The sequence below is a fragment of the Ictidomys tridecemlineatus genome, chromosome 9, assembly GCF_052094955.1.
Source record: "Ictidomys tridecemlineatus isolate mIctTri1 chromosome 9, mIctTri1.hap1, whole genome shotgun sequence".
Taxonomy (NCBI): Eukaryota; Metazoa; Chordata; class Mammalia; order Rodentia; family Sciuridae; genus Ictidomys; species Ictidomys tridecemlineatus.
This window is the reverse complement of record NC_135485.1, coordinates 14,947,784-14,967,751: the sequence shown is the minus strand read 5'-3', so window position 1 is coordinate 14,967,751 and position 19,968 is coordinate 14,947,784. Positions and strand designations below refer to the sequence as shown.

General features: G+C 39.1%; 1 protein-coding gene and 1 long non-coding RNA gene across 7 annotated transcripts in view; one reads left to right on the top strand and one right to left on the bottom strand.

Moving 5' to 3' along the window:
- Kcnip4 (potassium voltage-gated channel interacting protein 4) overlaps window positions 1–19,968 on the top strand; it is a 1,050,293-nt gene that overhangs the window by 806,749 nt on the left and 223,576 nt on the right. The gene's annotated exons all lie outside the window — the stretch shown is intronic.
- On the bottom strand, window positions 9,761–19,926 carry LOC144366629 (uncharacterized). Its single transcript, XR_013425725.1, has 2 exons — window positions 19,813–19,926; window positions 9,761–11,389 (listed from the first exon to the last, which is right to left on the bottom strand). It is a non-coding gene; the product is annotated as an uncharacterized LOC144366629 (long non-coding RNA).

Sequence of the window (19,968 nt, the reverse complement as noted above, 5' to 3'; positions counted from 1 at the left end):
GAGTTTTCTCTTCTGAAGTACTCATTTTCTTATAAATAATTTATAATTATAGGATAAGGAAATTATGGAACAATAGTGTAAAACACAGTCAACAATGACCAATATCATTTGGATATAATTTGTTATTTTTTAAAGGGAAAAGTAGACTCTAGAACTTATATATAATAACTTCATTAGTAACTAAATGAGTACTTTTTAATTTTGTAGAGAATGTTATTATATATGTGCTATTTCTGACATACATGAAAAAAGAAATCAAATTTTCTTGCTTGCATTATTTACACATAGGTTTAAGTTCTGAGGACTTTTATCTTATGCTAAGGAATATTAAAATCCTGAGGATTTTTATCATATGCTAAGGGATGCTGAAAGATGTCAAAATGGTCAAAAATATCTTCAAAATATGTGAAGTATTAACCTCCTACCCCCCATTATAAAGTGGCTTTCCACAAACAGATCTTTTTAGTAGCATAAAATGAAACTTGGATTGTGCCTAGGTGCTATGTAGCATAAAAAATGGGTTGAAGTTTATATCTGAGATGAACAAGCAGGTTAGATATATTGGTTGGGTGCACATAAGATGATTCTGCTACATATGGGGTTATGTCACATTAGCCAGAGATGTCATAGGAAACATAAAGCAATTCAGAAAATGGGAACACTGATTCAAGTTAATTGAGGCAGTTTAAATATATTTGAAAGACTTAGAAGCTATTAGTGATTGTCATTCTTGAAAGACTCAAATAATTCAGTCTTCAGGAAGATAAGTTGAGAGAACTCTTCCTCCCAGCTCCCCCCCCTTGGCTTTGCTCCTCAATCATACAAGTCATTGTGTTCATTTTCTTAAATTGACTGTATTCACGCAATCTTTTCATAACCATGTGGAGAGATAAATCTTAATAGTTTCCATTTACCTCATAGACTTGAAAATGAAAAATAAGGCAATCACAGTTTGAAAGTGCTTTATTTTGTTAGATACCAAAGGCTACTGAAATACTCTTTTTTAAAAAAGCAAGCTTATATAAATGAAGTATAACAATCCTATAAGACATATAGAAAAAAAAACTTCTTTGTGCATTCTGAAGATCACATTCCTTTTGAGTATGATAAGAATATTTTGGTAAATCTGGGCACAGAGAGTACTTACCTATATGTGGACAGAAAAGGAAGCCTCACCCCAAAACTCCTGTGTTTAAATTGAATGTGCATGTCTATAAATATGCTAAGCAGATCATGCAATTTTTACTTTGTTAATTAATATTAATTGGTGGCATGAGGAGCATCCTTAGATGATTATAGGAGTAACCAATGGGTATTGGAAGAATCGTGAGCATTTCTGGAATACAAAAAGCTAATGACACTTGGGTACCCCTCGGTTAATTTAGAGAATACAATAAACAATATGTTCTCTTGGGAATAATCAAGGAAGGAGAAGCAGCACATCTGAGCCTGTGGTCTAAAACTTCAATATCTGCCAATTCAAAATTCTTTAAGGGCTTGAGAAATGTTGTACATGTATGATGTGACCCTTTGCTACGGATCCAAGTGGCAATATGCAGATACATGCTCTATTTAAAGGTTTTCTGATATTTAAAATACTCTGAGCAAGATGGCAGGCATCTTTACACAAGATTTGCCTCATCTCAGAGGGAACAGGGCTATTTAGTCACAGGTACTGGTTGAGTATTCAGTGAAGTATTGACAACTTATCAAGGAGATACAGAAAGTAAAATAATGAAAACAAGAAAAAGAATTATTACTTTTAAGCACTGTACAAACTTGTAGGGGAATCTGAGTTGTATTTGTAGAAAATAGTCAGTTGTACAATTGAAATTATGTAGTAAGATAAAGAAAAACTTCTTGGGGTGTTAGGACAACTAGTTCATGGTAGAACAAATGCCATGAAGATTAAGTTATAAGACTAAGTAAATTTAAAAAAACACTTGATGAATGTTATGATTCAAATCTAACTCTCCTATGAGTTTATTAAGTGATAGAATCAGGGGCACAAAGAAAAAAACTGACAGCTATTGAAAAATGGAAATTAAATTTCTGGATGGTACTGTTTTATCTACCATATCAAAACACCATTTTTTTTTCATTTACAGATTTAAGTAAGTTTTAAAATTTCTTTCCAATCTTAATGTTTTATATATTTAAAGATACCTGCTTATGAGGAGCTCATTCCCTTAATATTAATTTCAGCCTATGTCATGGTTGATGCCATGCTCAAAAGTTGCAAGATGTACAAGACTCAAGTCCTTTTTTTCAAAAGCTGTCTTATGAGACAATCAAACCAGATCAATATAACACAGCAAATGTAAGAGAAAGGATATGTTGGATATCTCTGGATCACTTAAACTGAGCCTTCATCCAGTTTGTGAGACAGCAGGGAAAGGATTCTGGAGAGGCAGTCAGGTGTCAGGTTAATGAGGACAGGGTTCATAATGCAACAGGTGGCCTGGGTGATGATAGAGCAGGTGAAGCCCCAGGTGTGAAGCAGCAAGTGGTGTGTAACCCAAGTTATTTTTATTCTGGTAAAATGTATAAACCACAAATTTTATTATTTTATCCATTTTAAATATGTAATTCATTGGCACAATGAGCAACCATGAGTATAATTCATTATTTTATCATCTGAAACTAAAACTCCCTATATATTAAATGATAAGTTCTTATTTTCTCCTCCTTAGAGTCCCTGATAATCACTCTTCGATTTTCTATCTCTGTGGGTTTGCCTTTTCTAGGTATTTCCAATACATGGAGCCAGACAGTGTTTTTCTTTTATTTCTAGCTTACTTTACTTAAAATGATGGTTTCAAAGTTCATCCATGTTATAGAATTTGTCAGGATTTCATTCATTTTAAGACTGAGTAATGTTCCATTGTGTGTATACACACACACACACATGTGTATATATATGTATATATATGTTATGGTTTATGGATGGGGTCATGTGTGTGTGTGTGTGTGTGTGTGTGTGTGTGTGTATGAGATGGTATAGTAATTCTGTTTAGCTTTTTAAAGAATCACTATACTGTTTTTCTAGCAGCTGTGCCACTGTGTAGTCCCACCAGCAATGCATAAATGTTCCAATTTCTCTACATCCTTGCCAACACTAATTATTTTATGTTTTTACATCAACCTTGTTAATGAGTATGAAGTAATAGCTCATTGTGGTCCTGATTTTCATTTACATAATGAAAGGCATGTGATTCTGCACATTATCTTTAAGGTGTGTGGAGACATTAATCAGTTATAATAATTGCTTTCATGTGTTTCAGGGGTAGGGGTATATTTTTATTTTTAAAAAGATCACCATGGCTACAAGTTGAATGCTGTATTTAAGACAGCTAGGGCCAAAAGAGAAGGAGAAAAGCTGAGGTTATCCAGGAGAGAGATAATGAGGTTCTCATTTAAGGAAATGATACCAGAGATGGAGAAGATGAGACTTACTGACTAGATAGTGTGGAAGTAACATGAGCAGAACTTGACAGCTTAGATATGATTAGCTTTGAGAGACAAAGAGAAACCGAGACATCTCCTAATTTTTTAGTATGCCTTTCCTGAGAATGTGATGCTTTCATAGGAGAAGGAAGTCTTGAATGTGAAGATGGGTGCTAACCATATTGCACTGAGCTATTCAGGAGATAGTCAGACCCAGAAGTTTGGAGTAATTATATGACTTGGAAGATTCAAAGTCAGGACTGGAAATAATGGTGCATATTCATCAGAACAGAGTTGATGGTAGGAGGAAGATGCGTGGATGGGGTCATGCAGAGAGTGAGGTCTGAGGACGGATTCCTGGGGAGCATCGACATCCATCATTTGGGAAGATGAGAAGGAATCCTTGATGATTCAGAGAAGTAAAGTGAGGTGACAAGAGCACTAGCGTGGAAGCTGATGAATTTCAAGAATTTAATGATATTGCTGTATCAAAAATTAAAGATTTCTACAAATATTAGAACTGATTTAAAAAACCCTCTGGACACCATACGCAGAGATACTGGACGCTGTCCTTTAAATCATATCCTGAGTGTATATTTTCAAGTAGTGGAGCTCACATTCCAATTTAAGACCAAGAATGGACCTTGACACAATCACAGCTCATTCAAGCCTCCTCTTTGCCTGATCCAAATCCCACCATGGCTGATGTAAATTGGAAGCCCATTAAGGAAAGGGTTGAGGGAACTGAGATCCTGTGTCGAGTGTAGCCTCCATCATGTGTCATTCTGAGACCAAAGGCCTGGTGGCATATTCAGGGTTTCTTCACTTCTGCTGAGAAGTGGAAAATGCAAGTCAACCTCATGCCTGGTGTTGGGGAGTCAGCAGGTCCTTGGGAGAAATTTACCCCTGCCAAGAGTGCCCCCAAAATCCTCAAGAGGTTCCCCCCACATTCAGAATGTGGTTGGCAGATTTGCTGATGATACTCTACCTGCCCTGTGGTCCCACTCTCCTCTGAAAGTCTTGACCTCCTCACCCAGTTGCTTACACCTTCTGTAATCCAGCCCTGGACATTGATGCCAGTGTCTCGCATCATCTCAGACTGGCCTCCTCACAGCCCCATTGATGTTGAAACATGATGCATGCCGGTGTTCCATTGTTGTAACCTTGCTGCCACCTCGATTGAGACCCCTTGCCTCTATCATATAAGAAGCCTGAGTTCTCTTCCTTACCTTTGATTTATCAAAAGACTGCAAGCATCCATTTATTGTCTACCCGAGTTCATTAGTAGATTCCTCCTGAGAAGCTTCCTGTCTTCCCACTGCTCTTGGCTAAGATCTTCTGCTCCAACCACTATCATTCCAAGGATTAGAGACTCACACCTTGGAATTAATGCATTCTATTCTAAGGTACATGTGTTACCTGGGAGAGGTGCTATATGAAGTTGTCATTGTCTGTTAGAATCAGGACATATGTCATTCTGGTCACTATCCCAAGTAAGACCCTGTGGAATGCAGGGTAGATGTGCTTTCAAAAAGTGATATATTTTCATTTTGGAATATTACTTAGAAATAACTTAGTCTTACTTCCTACATGGTACATGGGCCCCTATTTTATAATCCTATTCTAGCTCTTCAGGCCCCAGTTGAACTTTTTTGTGACATAGGATGATTAATATATGAAGCATATACATTTTGGAAAACCTGGTGTTTCCATTCTTTCTGCTGATGCCATATTTTCTCTCTAAATAAACCTAAATTATATTCAAAAATATTTACTGATCACCTACTATACTCCAAGTACAATGCTGGGTGCAGGGCACACCAAAAGTCACAAGGCTTTACCTCTGCCCTCTCTGAGTTCATGTGCTGCTGTTGAGGTGGTATAGCTATGTGTAGGAACCATATGATCAGGGGGTTTGTTCAGTCTTAACATGGTTGCTTCCCTTACAAATTAGTTAAACATATTCTTATCATGCTCCTGTTATCTTCCTCTCTCTCTTGCTGAAAGACTCCAAATATCAAAACTATTTTGAGCCCAGTTTGGGCTTCTTTTATTATAAACTAGTTAGGAGAAAATTCATGCAGCTTGTCTCAATTATGCCATAGAAGCAAAGTGATGAAATTAGATTCTGAATGGAATAAACAGAAGCATTAAGTACATGCAAAAGGACATCTGTTGAATCGAGAGAGTCTGAAAGTAAGGAACCTTTTCAAAGGCACTTTGGAAATAGGATTTTAATGGAACTGGTTATTCTTCTTTTAAAGCCAGTGTAGGGCAAGTCATCTACCAGGCAATGTCAAAGAGGCTTCCTTGTTGTGGGCATGGAGACAGTGCTGGTGAACTTCTTGTTATCCATGCATTGATATAGTTAGGAATGTAAGACATGCAAGCTCTCAGTAGGCACATATGTGCCTATGGATTTAGGCACTGTAAATATTTTCTATAAATCTAAGTTAAAAATAATCATTTATGGTGCAGAAGCAGGTGCAATATGAATATGCAAAGCTGTTGTGATGATAAGTGCTATTTTTCCAAAGTTGACTGGAAATAATATCATACACAAGAACATGGAAAAGTACTGATGGAAATAATAGCATGGTCCAAGTATCCTAGATGCTCAAAGGATTTTCAAAATGATGACAACTTGAGAATAGTTACCCTCTGACACTTATCAGAAGGCATTCAGAAAAAAAAAAAAAGAATTGCATGAACTCTTTAGTGAGGCACAAAGAGTACAAACACATATCCTGCAATACAGCCAGAGAGTCAACAGGGTAAGGCAGCAGTTCTAAATTTAATGAGGAAGAATCAGGATGCTAAGTGAATGGATTTTACAAGAAACCAAGGAAGCCAATTATTCCACGGTTTTAAGTAACCACACCTTATCCCCTCTCTCTTGCTGCCCCTAATTATAATCAAAGCTATCATTCATCTTTTGCCCAATTATTCCCTTACTATGAATTTATTGCTGTTACTGATTTCATCTGGAGATATTTAGTAGAATAAATAAGATATATGCATAGGTTATGATTCCTAAAAGGCAAATCTGAGAACAGGATGCTCCAACCCAAGGTCATTATTGAAGCTACTGGGTTACATATACCTTTGAACTGGTGCCATAAATTAAAATTAACCTGAAATTGTTATTATTTTGAAATAATTGTTGTTATTTTCCATGTGTGCAAAGACAACCTTAAAAAAAGTAGTACTAAAAATCATTGTTAAGATTTTAAAATATATCTTGAGTTTCTAACTTTTCCTCTTAAGGTATACACTTTATATACTATGCTGTGGTTGCTAAAAATCTGCTTGAAAACGTCTATATTGTCCATATTTTAATTGGTCTCAAAACAAGTTCTGCAAGCCGGGTAGTGAAGGCAATTCTCATTAGTCTATGATCTTCCCCAGTCTTGCTCCCAAAGCAGAATTCTCTGGTGTGATCACTTAACTTGATTGCAAAACTTGTCTCCAAATGCAATTTTGCTATTTCCTCAAATCAAATCCATCCTGTAAAGGTCAGGGATTTTCCTGGAAGAGAACATTAAAAAGAATACACCATAAACTCTGTATGCACGTCCCATGGGGAATTCAAAAAGGTGTTCTGCACCTCCGTGGCATCATTAGGCTGAATGGGCACCTCCCCAAGGGACTTCCCAGAAAAGCACCATATATCCTTTAGGTGGGTAATTTCTTTGTCATTTAAAATGTAACATGATGTGCATTGCCTTACAGTAGCACCTTGTATTCTTTCGGTCAGGGGCTAGAAAGTGTGGGCAAATTCCTGTAGCAATGAATCAAAGAAAAATGACTGTTGCTTTTTCACTGCTATTGGTGATAGTGATGTCTGTGTCCCCTATGGCTTCTAAGATCTTCAAGACCCTGTGAGCTTAATAAGTGACAAAGACATGTCTAACAAGCAGTAGGGATGTGACCATAATAACCCATCTCAGACAAAACCTTCAGTTGGTACATGTTTTCTACTTCCTAGGGATCCAGTATGAGCCAGGAAAGCTCTTCCTTTGATATCTCTCTTAGGACATCAAAGATCATGTCACACTTGAAAGTCAATCTGGGTATTTAGCTTGAGAAGGCAGTGAGGTAGTTTCCAAAGGGTCAGTATCTACCTGTGGAGGCAAATTTTAATATTTGTGTAGAAATTTAAGTCTCAATGACTCTTCTTAATGGGGATGGTGTCTAGCTGTTGGTGTCCTTTAAAGGTGCACATCAGTGAGATTAACACAGCCACTGCTGACACCAAACTACGGGTACTGAGAGGACTTTGCTTATCTAAAAGATCTAGGTTAATATTGTGTCAGTGTTTCCTGGCTGTGTAATTACTACACAAGTTACTTAACCACTTTGAATCTTGAGAGTCCTTGTTTCCAGGGAGAGTTGACATAGCTCTCCAATAATGTTGTTAGGATTTAATCACCCATCAATAAAATGTATCTGGTGTGCAATAGATGGACAACGGAATTCCTCTCCTCTACAAGTCAGCGGATATTATTGACTGAGTGTTTGCATTCCCCCAACATTCACATGTTGTGAATGGTATTTGGAGGTGGCATCTTTGGTAGATAATTTGGGTTACATTAGGTCATGAGGGTGAGGCCCTGGTGATGGAATTAGTGTGGAAGAAAAGCCCAGGTGAGGTCACATGAGAGCGAAGTTCTCTGTAAGCTAGGAGCAATCAAATTGACCATCCTAGCACTTTAATCCTGACTTCCTTCATAGTCTCCAAAACTGTCTGCAACAAAGGTCTATTGTTTAAGCCACTCAGCATGTGGTGGGTTGTTATGGCAGCTCTAGCTGTGGAAGCTGAAAATAACTTTTAAAGCTTCATAGATGCAAGGCAGTTGAGTAGGAAGGGGTGGCCGTATTCTTTTCCTGCAAATAGGCCCTGTGTGAGCATATTGTCAGTGATTCTCAGAGGGGTAGCCCATTCCCAACAGTAGAAAGGCCACAGGCAATGTATCCCAACTGCCTTTGGAAGGACATGCACTAGGAAGCTCTAAGAATTGGAAATGGAAGCAATTCTATCCTTATATAATGAAATTGGAATAAAATGCATTAGAGTAGATTCATGGGAGGAAAAACAAGAGATGATGTTGAGATGTATATGGAGACAGAAGTTCAGGAAGAATCAAATGTTCCATCAAGGAAATCTGGAGTAACTTCCTGGAAAACAGCTGGAAGAGATTGTGAATTGTCTACCTGGACACATAAGCAAGCAGCTCTGCCCTGTCTAGATTTAAAACATGCGGAGAGAAAGGAGATGGTGAACTCTTGACACAAAAAAGGAAGGAAAAAAAAAATGTCCTGGGCCATGATAGAGGATCACCTAGAATTTACTAAAAAGAGCCTTGAAGACTGTCCAAACCCATCCCCAAATTGTATTCACTCACTTATTTATTCACTCATTTAACAGATACTTGTTGTCAACCATATGGTATCCACAGTGCCAAATGCAGTATATACATATTACATAAGTCCTCTTATGTTTGTAGTTATGATGTGTGTGATACTGTGTATTTTCTACAAAGTGCCATACATTTGAAAAGACTTGCAATCAACTAAGAACCACAGATCAATGAGAAAATTAGTTCACTCTCTTTGATTATTATGGTCCAGGAAACATCTGCTCCTTTATTATTTGTGATTTTGTTTTTCTGCTAGGCATGGGTTAATTTGCAAAATGAATAGGCTGACAGCAGATATCCTGAGATCTTGATCTTTGGGGAAGAGTGAAAGGAATGTGGGTATCTGAGAATAAAGGTGCAATAGAAGCAAATTATTTAACTGTGTCTCTGAATGCAGCACCCCGTGATTGTCACTTTGAAGTTTTCTAAAAGGAACATGTCCCCAGTTGCAAGATGACGTTGCACTGATTATAACTCACTTACTAATTTTGTACATATTTATTTAACCGAGACATTTATGGGTACAGAATAGCTCTTTGGCAAACATGACAGCCTCATTTCAACCAGATACACTGGTAAGACCTAATGAATCCCCCAAATTATTTATCACACTACTTAGAAAACAAAATGAGGGGCAAAGTAAAGGAAGGGTTTGGTAGCAAACCTTGAGAAATAAATGTAGTTCTAATGTGGAGTCTTAACAAAATATAACTCAGAAGACGTGTGTGTGTGTGTGTGTGTGTGTGTTTGTGTGTGTGTTTTAAGCTAAAGCAATCAACAGTTATTCTGTATTTCAATCCTGCCTGCAGCCCTCATCTCAGCAGCATTGCTTGGTGGAAATATTTTGGCAGTTACCGTATATTGTATGCTTAAACAGATTTTTAATCATCCCAGACAGGGGGCACATTTTATTTCAAACCGGAAGCCAACTATGAAATGGGAGACTCATTAGGAACAGAAGCAGATGAGCTCCAATTAAACTAACTGTTCTCTGGCAAACCTCTAGCGTCTTGGAGGGTTGCTTTGTTTAACTAAGGTTTACAGAACAAGCAAGCGTGCTTCAGGTGTCATTAAGGAAAAGCAAGTCAAGGGAATGACTGACAATTGGTTTCTCAGTCCAGCAACTTCTCCTTCACTGTCCCTTGGGACTATTGACAATCAGGGCCTCCCTTGGGCGCCACTGTTTTCTTCTGAGATAATTACTGAGAAGTGTTTAAGGCGCCACTACCTTCAGATCTCTCCATGAGATTTCAGAGCCTGGTTGCAGAATGATGCATTTCTTCAATTTGCTTCATTCTCAGAATGATTCTCTCTAAACCCTGAGACGTGGACACTGTCAATCCTAGGATCAGTCTTTGACAGTTTATTCTTCTTTCATGGTTGATTTCTTCCATACTATTCTAAAATGTATGAGATGCTCCTGGTCTTCAGGAGAACTCAATTTCCCTTCTGAGTCTTCTTGAAAATTGACTCTCATGCTGGTTGTCCATTGATTTGAAATAGGAGCTTTGGCAACCACCAATGTTGAAATCTCACTTCCACACTTTATGATTTTAAGTAGTTCTGTGCTGTCTTTTTTGAATTTTTATTTATTATAAATTCTACTAGTGGTTCTGGTATATACTCTGGGATGAGAACCACTCTCTTAAATAGTGTACCTTCCACCACATTCATCAAGAAAACTTTGATGGCATTGTCAGGACAGTACAGACACTGCCAGAAAATTCACTTGGAATATCTTCAGTGACATCATCCTTAAGAACAGGGAGAAGAGTTTGTTTTGTGGGCTTGAATTATTTCCAGGTGCTAAGTTGGTTGAGTTCATCCTCGGACACACCCCATTTTGAAGCTTAATTTATCTCAGCCGTGACAATGGATCTAAGTATAACATGCTCCTACAGTTCTCCATGCCATTTCAAAAGATGTTCTCTCCCAGCTACAATGTACCATGTCCCAGGCAAAATCCCACTTCTTCTAGACCCAGGCCAACTCCCACCTCCTTCACTGACATGCTCATTCTACTCATTCCAATTTTCCACTCTTTCTTGTTTTGCAAGAATCTTGAGCACACCTTGAGCTCTTGATATTTACCACCATTTCTCATTTGACAGATCAGTTTCCTCCAACGGGTTATGGACCCTTGAATGTAGACACTTCAGGCTCTCCATGAGTGTGGCTGTGTCTTACTTATAATTGGCCATTAGTGAGCAAGTTTCTTTTCCTCTCGTGGCCTCTGCTGGTTCTCGTCTCCCTTCATATGGTGTGGGCAATTGCCATACTTCACAAGAGAGGGACAGATTCATGTGTTCCCTCCTAGAAGACACTTGCACTCTGCAGCTCCCCAGTCTGTCTCTGTCACCTTTCCCTATTTTATCATCTTGGAGGCATTGATGGAGCATCTTCATTTCTCTTTTCTACTTGTTTATTTTTTAGTGTCCATTTCTTCCTCTGAAATGCAAGCCTGTTGCAACAGGTGCTCCTTTGTCTTATCTTCTGCTGTATGCCAGAACCCAGAATCGTGCCTGCATCAGCATAGAAAATGATAAAAGAAGATCTGAGTTTAAACCCTAGCTCTGCTAATTACAGTTTATGAGTCTGAGCAAGAGACTAAGTCTCTATGGCTCAGTCTCCCTTGTGCTAAGGCTCTCCATTGATCTCCTATTGACTTGAAGGTGGTGGGAGAGAATTAACACTATATTCAATGAGCAGATAAACTAAAAATTGCAGGCAAAAGAAAAACTAAAATGTCAGGAGAAATACATAGTATGTTTTAGAATAAAAAAAAATAATTGGGTAGTTCTTCTCTGGCAGGAATGCAACTGTGATTAAATTAGAAGGTATCTGAGGCATCTAGCTGAGGACCCGGTCTTCCTTCACTACATCCAAAGTAACTCTATATTCAAACTTTGCAAAAATGCTGGATAACAGCTCCCTGGAATCTGATGGCTCTATTTTCAAACGAAGTTGTGTCCAACCATATTTATAGTGAAATTCATCAAAGTTGTCTCACTGTTCAGCATAATTTGGGAGTCCATTTGATTTCAGCTCTCAGATAAATTATATATCAAAAAAGATAGATAAATAGATGTACACATACTATGTTTTAAGGAAGTTTATTTGATAAATATTAAATAAATTCTGTCAACCATTTGTATATTACTTAGAGTTGAAAGAATTAAAGCTTCTATGATTAAACCTTTGAATATTTATTCAGAAAACACTTCAATAAATGGGAAAACTAGGAGCGGCCCAAGGATCACTTGTTAGTTTTATATCTGTATCATACCTGTATTGCCAAAGAATATATTCTCCTGGGTACATGAGAGAGATATAACATGCCTGCCGAGTCACAGGAAGCATGTAGCTAGTGCTGTCCATGAACTGGGCCACACTGTGTGTCCAGATGGGTGTCAGGAGAATTCTTTAAGTCTTTGCAGACATCTGATCTGCAGTTAACATTATGATCTGGGAACCTCCTGGTGTTTTACAAGGAACCTCCTGCTGTGATAGAGAATTAACTTCCAGAATAACAGCATGTTTAATATGAAAAGATCTATAGTTTTGTTATTCTTATGAGCTAACAAAATATCTCTAAACTAGAGCCAAGTAACACTTTGATGATCCCTCTGTTTTCAGAGATCACTTGTCTCATCTCTCTGATTTATTATCTGCCTCTCTTCTGGGTCTTTAATTTGTGTATGTTTTTATGCTTAAACTACTCCATCCCTACAACATCCTCCTTTAGTGTTTTTATCCCTTAAAAACAGAAACACCCCATATTTAATACTGTATCCAATATCTCCATGCAAATGAGTTTCCATCCTTGCTGCTCATCTGGACCAGCAGCAACCATATTGCAAAAAATGAAAGCAATTTTCACTTTATCGGAACCCTATGCATTCAAAAGTAAGTGTGCGATGTGCATACTATGTGTGAATTTTTATTTTTATCTTATGGCTTTTGGACACAATATTTTTCCTCTTCCCTTACAATGTCTCTGTTCTTTCTCCATAGGGGTTTTTGTGGGCTTTTCCTCTTCCGTCACATTCTCCAGGACTCTGGTCTTGACTAGTCTGCCCTCTTGGGTGGCATGTCCTGCATGCTGAAGGTTTGGACAGAGCCTGTGTGAACTCCCTCGTCCTAAGCCTTGATCATGTCTTTACACTTTTTATTTTTTCCCTGTAAAAATATTATCATTTGAGGAATTGAGTTTCACTTTCTGGGAAAAATAGGTTTATGCTAACGCATTCAAACTTCAACATCCAATTATGACCTGCTTTCTTTTCAGGGTTCTTGGCTCAAAGACCTTGGTAGAGACAGTTGTGGTAGCTCAGAACTCCCTTCATAGAAGGAAGTGCTGCCCAGCTGTGAGAACTCCCTCCAGGAAAAGCTCTCATGGAGGATTCAGTGAATCCCATGCTAGCTTTACTGTTTCCACTTGGGGAAATGTATTCACCCTTCCACCCTGTAGCTCATTGCCAACCATTAGTTACACACAATAGAAATTTTGGGGTCTCCCTTATGTCCTTTCCTCTCTCATGTAGTTAAGCATTGAGTCCCATTCCTTTTAACTCTCAGTTTTCTGAATCATTCCTCTCCACTTTATCACTGGTAGAATCACTTGCATGAACTTTACTTCTGGTGCCTAGAGTGTTATAAATCTAACCAGCCTTGTGATCTTTAGTTCTGAGGCTGTACCTCCCTCCCTTCTGAACTCCTGCAGTCCATACTGTAGACAGAGGGAGCTAAGATACAAATGGGACCCTGTGATCATCCTGCATACATTCTTTAGTAACTCCTTATGAATTTCAGCTGTCTTAGAAGGAGGTGTTCAACCCTACATGAACTGGGATTCCATTTCTCTCCAGCCTCATTTCTAATACTCCCTGATTTGAACTGCTTCATTTTTAGTACAATAGAATTTCTAACAGTTCTGCAAACACACCATACCTTAGTTCCATACCTTTGCTTAGCTCTTGCCTCTGCCGGGATTCTCATCCTAACTTTATTATCTTCCATAATCCTTGCTTATCATTTAAGACTCTGCAATACCAAATCTCCCTTGAAGATGGATGTGTGGGTGTATGGCTGCTTCTCAAAGGGGACTATTTTTGATTTAATAAAACATTAATAGCAATAGCAGCAACTTAAGTGGGTAACGTGATACATTCTGGTTACATTCCTGCCACTCACTGGCTGTATGACCTTGGAAAAATCACTGCATTACTCTGGATCTAAACTTCCTTTTGCTTTACAATGATCTCTTTAAGCTAGAAGCTTTCCAAAGTTCTCTCCAGCTTCCATTTTCTGAGTCTTTTCACCAGGGACAGCACATTTCAGACTTGTCAATAAGTCAGCGGTTTAGTACATGCACAAGTCTTGTTTATTGATCACACTTAGGTAAAGTGGCTTTTATATGAAATCAATATATGTGTTAAAAGTATTCAAAGTAATTGCTTTATATACTTAAAGGAAGCACACTGCTCATAGAAATGAGGTCTGCCTAGCCCCACCTGGTGGACTGCAGTGATTTCTTTTTTTCTTTGATTGATTAAAACTACCAATTCTGGGAAGATAGACCTTTGTATCTTGGATTTTGAAATCAGACCTGGATTAAAAGCTTGACCCTGCCATTTAATCTCTGAGGAGGTTAGAAAGTTTAATTTTTCTATGCTTCCTTAATACTAAAAATGGAGAGTTACTTCTAGAGGACACCAGTAGGTCAGGCATGTGTCAAACTCAGGACAACACATACAAACGCAGGCCACAATCAGTTGTTGTTATTATACTAACTGGAAGAGAGAGCATTCAGGGCTGCCAAGGCTTCAGAATGAGAGGAACATGCAGAGCAGCATCAGACAACAAATGAGCCACTCTCATGTTAGGTGGAAAAGCAACTCAGGGACACATTACTTTAATTCCTTAATTGTACATATAAGGAATATGAAAGCCATAGAGGTCAAATGACTTGTCCCAAAACAATTCTCCACAGATTGATCACTACCCTACTGCAGAGATTCTGATTCAGTGGGTCTGGGGTGGGCCCCGGAGTTGGCATTTTGAACATGTCCCACCTATTGCTGGTGTTGTATTTTAAATAGCATTGCTATAGATGACCCTGTTCTGAACTGGCTAGGAGGAGTTCTCAGGGTTTTTGCATTTTCTTTTTTTTTTTTTTTGGCGGGGGGGATGTACCAGGGATTAAACTCAGGGGCACTCAACCACTGAGCCACATCCCCAGCCCTATTTTACACACACACACACACACACACACACACACACACACACACACACACATATGTATATGTGTGTGTGTGTGTGTGTGTGTGTGTGTGTGTGTGTGTGTGTTTTAATTTAGGGACAGGGTCTCACTGAGTTGCTTAGTGCCTCCCTTTAATGAGGCTGGCTTTGAACTCGTGATCCTCCTGTCACAGCCTCCAAAGCCATGGGATTGCAGGCATGCATGCACCACCGCACCTGGCTTAGCTTTTTTAAACTCCTCACTCTCAGGAAGTGACAGAGAGAGGAGGACGGGGCCATATGTCTTGTTGTGCCGTTTTGGGGGACGGTGCTGCCAACACTGCAGTGTGTGCCATTTCCCCCTGGCTGCCTCTCTCCCTGTGCTCCTAGGACAAGGAGTGGCAGGGTTCAGAAAAACACATTCTGCCCACATTCCCAGGCTTATTTTATGAGGATAACAGTTTGTTTGGGCTGACGTGTTTATAGTCATATTTGGAGCTTACAGAATGCACATTGAAGACGGCAGTGTCTGAGATGAGAAATTGGCTCCGGGCGCAGCATTTACTCTGCGCAATGGAAAGCCAGCCATACAGCTTTTGTGCTCCCAGGGTGGGAGAAAATACAGCCCAACTATCTGCTGCGCAGAAAGATGAGACACAAAATGAGTCTGAGGAGTGGCAGGCTGCCACCTATTTATCTTCTCTGAGAAAAGGGAAACAGATTAGATCTCCGAAATTCATTTGTTAAGTGGGAGTTCAGAGCTCCCTGCTCCTATTTCCATAGACACGATGGTGCTCTTTCAACTGTGTTATGGGTTACAAAAGATTTTAATGAACCTACCCCGGAACCAAATTGCCCTTTTTACAGTTTTTTTTTTCCCCCTAAGGGAAAATGTCTTCTACTTGGTGTCCAGAAGGAAGATTCCAAAAACAGATAAGCATCATTTTTTTGTGGAGAAAGAGGTGTCTCAGAAGTCTGCTTAGATCCTGCCCAGCACCTACCAATTTGGTGCAAATCATGAGAACATTTTAAACCTCTCCTGGTTTCCTTATCTGCTAAGTAAGTGTAGATAATGTACACCTCAAAGAATCCCTGCGACAGGTAGACAGGATATGTATGTGGGGGCTCTGCCACGTTATCTTGAACAAAGTAGGCTCTCAATAAATTACCATTGTCGTTTCTTAAGGGATATGTATTCTGAGGCTCTCCACTTTCTTCTCTTCTTTTTCTTTTCAACCATGGAACCCAAAAATGAATAAGCAGGAAGCAGAAGAAAGGATGGCCGTCCAAATGCCACCTTCCTCCACCACACAGAGCAATTCATCTCCACCCAGCTCAAATAGGATGCTTTAGCACTCAAAAACTTCAAGAGCTCTCTGTTTTCAGACCCACCTGCCTTGGAAGCTAGATTAATGGTTTAAAATGTTTGTTACCACTCAATTTTTTTTTAAAACTTGAGTTACTGGTTACATTTTTAGTCTCCTCATAAGCAATTTCCAAGGTAATGCCAACTTTTTGTTTGTTTTTTTTTTTTCCCTAGAGGAATTTGGATTTTTTTTCTCCATCTACTTACATCCCAATACAAAATATTTAAAGGTGATGTTTTACATTTACTTATGCTGAATAAGAGAAAACCTTGTGTGCTTATGAAGGTGAATACTTGTTGCTTCTACGAGCACCTACTACATGTCAAGTCTGTTCTGGGTGATGAGGATTGTGAATGAAACTGACAAAAATTCTGCATAATGGCATTTAGAGTCAAAGGGGGAAACAAATGAATAAACAAAATTATATAATTTATATGTTAGTAATGGTTAGGGAGTATGAAAGAATTTGGAAGACTTGAGGGAGAACTAGGAATGGAGGAGGACTATAATTTTGGACCTGTACCTCTGGCCTTAATAAAGCCAAGGAAGGAGAAACCGCAAGTGCAAAGACCCTGAGGTAGGAGCACACTTAGTATCATCTAGGCATATGAGGGAGAACAGTATGACTAGGATGAGAGTGAGGTACACAGTGATAGATGAGGTCTGACGGTTACTATAAAAGAATCATACCACATTTTAAATAGGTATTGTTGTTGTTATGAGACCTATTGGAGGTTTCAGATCAGAAGCGTCACACACTTTTTTTTTTTAGAGAGAGAGAGAGAATTTTTTAATATTTAATTTTCAGTGGACACAACATCTTTATTTTATTTTATGTGGTGCTGAGGATCGTACCCAGTGCCCCGTGCATGCCAGGCAAGCGTGTTACCGCTTGAGCCACATCCCCAGCCCAGGGTCACACAATTTTGACCTATGTTTTAAAAAGATTTACTGTGGTCTTTCTTTCATGGGATAGAATATGGGGAGGCCAGGATGGAATCTGGGAGATGACTTGCACAGGAGGCAGGAAGGTAAGGATGACGGCTTTGGTCTGGGAGGTAACAGTGAGATATTGAGAACTGGCCATGTGTGTTTGCTGATGGCTTTCATGGTGGCTACAGGTCATCCTCCAGCATCTGCTGGAACAGATGGTGTGTGCCAATGGGGAATTCACCACGCTGAGACAGGTGAGGTGGGAAGCGTTCATTCAGCAGAAGCTTTTGGTTTAAAATGATCATGAGCAAAGGCTCACATGCCACTTTCTCAAACCTCTTTTGCACCATTGCTTGATGATGGGGTGATCCAAAGGTGGAGATTATTAGTACCTGGGAAGATTCAGCTCCCCATGCTAGTAAATTCCAAGATTCAATGTGCATGCCTTGTTTGCTTCTTGCTTCAAACATATGCACATCATTTTGCTATTTCATTATAATGCAATTAGATTTATAGATTACTTCTTAGCTTTCACCTAGAGATGGTCACTTTTTTTTTCAGGAAACTTGAATATCATCTTGGACTCTCCATCTCTATATCTCATGGTTAATCAGTTCCCAATATCTATAGAGCTCATCACCTTGTTATCTCTCACATCCATCCTAATCTCTCATAGAGTCCATCATATTCTAATTCATTTCTTCCCTGGATTTCTGGAACAGCCTCCTAATTAGTCACTTTGCCTTGCCTTAGTTTAGCCACGTGAAACCCCGAACCCCTAATCAATCCTCTGTACAGTATAGTGATTTTTCTAATGTACAAATTTAGTGTTGTCTTGTATCTGTTTACAACTCTTCAATGGACTCCAGTGCTCTCAACATAAAGTATCAAAACCCTTTAGTGGACATAAAGGAGACTTTGTGATCTGGGTCCTGCCTACCTCAGTACCCTTGTATATTTAAATATAATTTATTCTCATGCAACTCATTCACTCTGTGTTGTTTCCACCCGGACTCACACAGGCCCTGAGCCCTTATCCACTTCTAAGATGGAATAGGATCACTTTCTGGTTCCAAGCTGTTGCACTGATTTATTGCTCTATGAGTAACACATTTCCCCCCATAGTTGTGTGACTGTGCTCTTCCTTTGATCTCAGCCCAGTTAATATCTTTTTTTCCAGGAAAACCTGTCTAGATTCAAGGATGGATTGTGTGTCTGTCTAATGAGCTCCCATGATGAACCACCTTTGCTCTCACTACAATATTTAATAGCCATTTGTTGACTTCCCTGCATTCCCCATTGGAATGTAGGCTGGAAGCAATCAGGAGCTACCTCACTTGTCCAAGACTGTATCAACACCTGTGTCTATGTTATGTGGATACTGGGTGCTTAATAATATGAGTTGACTCATCTTAGATTGAATGACAATGAAACTTATAATAGATATTAAGATCTTGAGTCATTCCTCCATATGGAATACCTTTTTACAAAAAACTATTAATCTTCTTCATCATATCCATGACCTTGTCCTCATCTCCTGCCACTGATGAAGAGAATTAGGTTTCCCTCATTTCTAACCAAGCATTACAAGAAATGAGATAGGGGATAAAATTTCAATTCTCTTACTTCAGACTTGAAGACTACTCTCCACGGACCAAACCCCCTAAGATCAGCTCTCTCCTATCTAGTCATTCAGCCACGTCAAACTAATGTAAAATAAATACTTGCTCCATGGTGGTTTCTCTCAATAGGCTACCAATAGTATTGCTATTGGCTTTTGTTGGAGATGAAGCATTACGCTTAAAAATCATTTTAACGCCTGTCTTCTCTTCCATCCTGGCCCTCTGGTCCCCTGAAGATGTATAGACACCCACAAATACCTGCTGTATACATACTTGCCCAGGGCTAATTAGTCCTAAGACCACACCAAGGATGGATTGGGACAGGGTTCCTACATCTATTGCAATGGTCCATCCTCTCCTGAAGTTCTCTCCCCTATTGCTTCCCATGAAATCTTACCTTCTAAGGTCTCCCTCTCTCCCCCCACTGCTGCTTGGGCATGCTCAGCTCCTCTTGCTTCTAGGAGGTTGATGTTTTAGCTTTTCCTTTCTCTAAACATCTCTCTTCCTTGAATATTTCATTCACTTTTGTCACTTCTGCTATCACTTTATATAGATAAATCTCAGATTTTTATCTTTGGACCCTCTCCCAAAGTATAGTATCACATGTAATGTTATCAGCTCATATTCCTATTTAGATCCTCTGCTTATTTCTCAAATACACTTCTATAGAAAATTCCATTGTCTTCACCTCCCTATCTATTTCTATTTCCAATTTCATGGAGGGTGGCTTAGAGTATTTATCTGGCCCTTTAAGAGGTTCCTTTCCCGTATAAGCAACCTTACCTGGATTGTAAGAGGGATGCCGGTGGTGCTTCTGCACTAGGTGACCTGCCTCCTGGCAATAACGGATTGATCCAAGGGTATTTGCCTGAATCACAGTGGGGCAGCAGCCTCTCTCCCTTTGATGTTTGCAAATTGGAGATGGATAGATGCCAAGGA